Below are 4452 nucleotides of genomic sequence, written 5' to 3'. Positions count from 1 at the left end.
GTAGAGCCACTGCTCCTCCACATCGAAAGGGGCCAGTTGAGGTGGCTTGGGCATCTGTTTCAGATGCCTCCTGGATGTCTCCCAGGGGAGGTGTTCCGGGCATGCCCCACCAGGAAGAGACCCCGGGGAAGACCCAGGACACGCTGGAGGGACTATGTCTCTTGGCTGACCTGGGAACGCCTTGGAATTCCCCCGGAAGAGTTGGAGGAAGTGGCTAGGGAGAGGGACGTCTGGGCATCCCTGCTTAGACGGCTGCCCCTGTGACCCGGCTATGGATAAGTGGGAGACAATTATGATGATGATGATGATGATGATGATAAATGTTAACTTTTCCCAGACCTCTGCCTGACAATCAGACATTTAAGAAATCATTTCTAGTGGCTTCCTCAAGTATGGATCTGTGATTGCTGTGCTATTTAACCCTGACAAATATTTACACACTGAATCCAGGAAAACATTCAGCACCCATTCAAAACTGTGAACCATTTTCTATCTTAAAAGCATTTGTTACAAAATGACACAAATTTCATTTCCTTGTTAAAGGACATTCTAAATATCTATCTAATATCTATAAAGAACTTTCAGCCTACACATCTGTATGTTCAACGTGACCTAATCACTCCTTATCACAATAACACTGAAAATATAGAAAAACTGACGAAAGATTACTTTTCTTCTTCCCATGATCTTCAAGAAATACAAATAAGGCAATTTCCTGTTGGACATATTCAGGGTTGAATGTCTTCGGGTATCAGGTGAAAGTTGTCGGATACAGAAATGTACATTTTCCCATGGATGACATATGGGAAATGGTGTTTCAAGCATGACATTTCAGTCTTAATATAATTAAATGATAACATTTCAGTGTAAACTGGAGTTATATTGGACTGGTTCATGCTGTTCTCTAAACGCTATAAATACATTAAATTCATGTTTTGCATCCAGTTTGTTGGCCTTCCTCTTATTGCACATACATATTCATAAATGTATATGAATCATTTGGACACAAATAGGACCTAAATCATGGAATCACGCAGGAAAAAGTAATACGTGATGTGTGTACACGAGTATGAAATGAGTCATGAGGATCGGTCTGAGTGCTCGCTTCAAGAGTATCTGCAAGTGGTGAGCTGTAAAGCAGTGTGCAGGCCAACGTTTTCAAGGTCAGTTGATTTTCAGATTTCTGTTGTGAAGAAACCTACACAGAATATTTAATGAGGGTATTTTTTACTTGAGTAGATCTCACCTTGACATGTAACAAACTAATTTCGACTTCAGACCCAAAAGACATGGCGCAATTTTTCATTCCTAAAACTTGTCATTAACATCATTATCTCATTCTTTTGCTAAATAGAAGTCAGGTCCATTCATATATATTTGGACAAAATAATTGTTGTTTTCTGTCCACCAAGTGTGGAATAAGAATATGAAGCCAAAGCGCAGGCTTTTTAATCAGAGGGAATTTCATTCCAGCTTGTGCAAATGGTACAGGAATAACAAAGAAGTTCATTCATAGTCATTCATATTTTTAGGGACTCAAAGGGAAAATGTGCTTTAAGTTTTTTTGATTCTCTTCTGCTTAACTCAGTTGGATCTAGAGTCACGTTATTTGAATTGTTGTATTGTATCGTATAGCATTGTTGATTCTGAAGTGTTGTGTGGAAGTGAGTGTTGAAGAGTAGTTTCAATCTCCCTAAAAGTGTGAACTGTGGACAGGGCTTACTAATATACACTGATCAGGCATAACATTATTACCACCTGCCTAATATTGTGTTGGTCCCCCTTTTGCTGCCAAAACAGCCCTGACCCATCATGCACTGTGTATTCTGACACCTTTCTATCAGAACCAGCATTAACTTCTTCAGTAATATGAGCAACAGTAGCTCCTCGGTTGGATCGAATAACATGGAACATTCTCTCCCCACGTGCATCCCATGCCCCTGTCACCGGTTCTCCAGTGTTCCTTCCTTGGACCACTTTTGATAGATACTGACCACTGCAGACTGGGAACATTCCACAAGAGCTGTAGTTTTGGAGATGCTCTGATCCAGTCATCTAGCCATCACAATTTGGTGCTTGTCAAATTCGCTCAAATCCTTACTCTTGTCCATTTTTCCTGCTTCTAACACATCAACTTTGAGGACAAAATGTTCACTTGCTGCCTAATATATCCCACCCACTAACAGGTGCCATGATAAGGAGATAATCAGTGTTATTCACTTCACCTCTCACTGCTCATAACGTTATGCCTGATCAAAGGTGTAACCAGCTCAGTATTCAGTGTGCATGAAATTCTTTAATAATAACAACAATAAATGATATATTAAAGCTGAAAGTCTGGATTTTGGACTTCTATTTATTTCAACTCCACTCTACTACAGTAGACAGCTAGAATACCAATCATTTTGCCAATTTCCAAATATTAATGGACCTGACTGCATATCTCCAGTTTCTCCAACCTGCCATCTCAACTATTCTACTTGCTTTTCAGTAATAACAATACTCATATTGCAAAAGCTATCAATAATTGTCAGGATATGTGGATGAGAAAATGATTGAGGACTTTGCTTTTATATTATTTGTCTTTCTGCTACCTTGACACCCAAAGTGACATTTCAGCATTGGGAATCAGTCAGCCTGTCAGTCAGTGGCTGAGAAAGTGCTTTCTAGGTCTCTGTAGAAATGTACAGAGGCTGATTTAAAGAAAAAGAAAGAAGAATAGAATAAGAGAGAGAGCTCCTGGTAAACATGCCTGTAGGTATCAAATATGAAGCTGTAAATGTAGTGGCATTCACACTGAATATTTTAACACAATTAGCGACAGGCTTCTGCAACCTTTCAAATGGAATTAATGAGAAAGCTGAAGAACCCTGACATGGTGGAATTAGATCATTCTGTTTTAAAGCTTTTTTTAATGGTTTAATATATTATCATATTGTGGTCATTTATTACTCTTTTATTTTATTACGTTCCTAAGCTTCAGCAATTCAAGTGGAGGATTTTCATCCACTCATCCATCGGTAGCCATTGGTAACCACTTCATCCTCATCAGGGTTGCTGTGGATCAGAGCGTATCGAGGGAACACTACATGAAGCAGGAATACACCCTGGATGCCAGTCCACTGCAGGGCACAATGTAATGTCTAGCATTTGTCAGGTGAAATATGAACAAAAAAAATAAAGAGTGTGAGAGGCAGAGGCAGGGAGACATTGCTTGTGTGGCTGAGTGAACACTTTTATTTCTTATATCAGAACAGAGGCGTTTGTTATGATGACAGTGTGAGGAATAGGCTAGCTATATCACACTCATGCTGTATACTCGCGCTCTGTCTCACTCTTCAGAGTGTATCACCCAATCTGTCTATCTCTCCCAGTGGATCACACAGTGCTTATCTTTTTTTTGTTGTTGTGTGGCATCTATTTCCCCCCAACGCCTGTGACACCAAACACATATCTTAAACTGAATGCTAGCACATGGCCAGAATCACCCTAGTGTTTTGACAATTAAGGCTCTCTCTCTAGATAGGGTGCTACACACACCATACACACCCACACTCTCATACACACATGCTACAAACACACACCCTACACACCCACACTCTCATACACACATGCTACAAACACACACCCTACACACCCACACTCTCATACACACATGCTACAAACACACACCCTACACACCCACACTCTCATACACACATGCTACAAACACACACCCTACACACCCACACTCTCATACACACATGCTACAAACACACACCCTACACACCCACACTCTCATACACACATGCTACAAACACACACCCTACACACCCACACTCTCATACACACATGCTACAAACACACACCCTACACACCCACACTCTCATACACACATGCTACAAACACACACCATACACACCCACACTCTCATACACACCCTACACACACACACACACACATGCTACACACACCCTACACACACACACACACACACAAACACTCTCATACACACATGCACACACACATGCTACACACACCCTACACACATACCCAAACATACAAACCAACACACACCCTACACACACACACACACACACTCATACACACATGCACACACATGCAACACACAACCTACACACACACACTCATACACACATGCACACACATGCAACACACAAACTACACACACACACACTCATACACACATGCACACACATGCAACACACAACCTACACACATACCCAAACATACAAACCAACACACACACACACACACAAACACACATGCACACACATGCAACACACAACCTACACACATACCCAAACATACAAACCAACACACACACACACACACACAAACACACATGCACACACATGCTACTCACACCCTACACACATACCCAAACATACAAACCAATATGCACACACACAAACACAAACACATGCTACACACACACACACTCTCATACAC

The sequence above is a fragment of the Hemibagrus wyckioides genome, linkage group LG07 (assembly GCF_019097595.1).
Source record: "Hemibagrus wyckioides isolate EC202008001 linkage group LG07, SWU_Hwy_1.0, whole genome shotgun sequence".
Classification (NCBI taxonomy): domain Eukaryota; kingdom Metazoa; phylum Chordata; class Actinopteri; order Siluriformes; family Bagridae; genus Hemibagrus; species Hemibagrus wyckioides.
This window is presented reverse-complemented; position numbering follows the sequence as displayed.